The 283-nt window shown below is 74.9% G+C and overlaps 1 long non-coding RNA gene across 1 annotated transcript in view; it reads right to left on the bottom strand.

Moving 5' to 3' along the window:
- Positions 1 to 283, bottom strand: part of LOC102498393 (uncharacterized) — a 5,981-nt gene extending 5,698 nt beyond the window's left edge. The window contains exon 1 of the long non-coding RNA XR_333346.2: positions 221 to 283. This is a non-coding gene — a long non-coding RNA (uncharacterized LOC102498393). The remainder of the gene's footprint in view (positions 1 to 220) is intronic.

The raw sequence follows: 283 nt of genomic DNA, 5'->3' as shown, positions 1-283 counted from the left end.
CTCCCGCACCCCAGCACCGCGCACCCTCCCCCACGCGGGCCAGTGTCCGCCTGCGGGGCCTTGGGGGACGAAAGGGGTTCCCGGTGGACACAGAGGTTCCGCACGGCCCCACCCATCCGTCCCCAAGGCTGGCCTCCCCGCCGGCGCCGCCCTCGGGTCCGCGTTCCCGTCAGACGCCCGCCAACTCAGTCCCGGGTGGGGCGACGCCCGGGGCGCTCACCTCGCGACCAAAGGTCCATCTCAGGGGCGTCCTGAGCTCGGGTCCGGTTGTGGCACCGCAGCC

Source organism: Tupaia chinensis, unplaced genomic scaffold, assembly GCF_000334495.1.
Source record: "Tupaia chinensis unplaced genomic scaffold, TupChi_1.0 Scaffold000045_1, whole genome shotgun sequence".
Taxonomy (NCBI): domain Eukaryota; kingdom Metazoa; phylum Chordata; class Mammalia; order Scandentia; family Tupaiidae; genus Tupaia; species Tupaia belangeri.
This window is presented reverse-complemented; position numbering and strand designations above follow the sequence as displayed.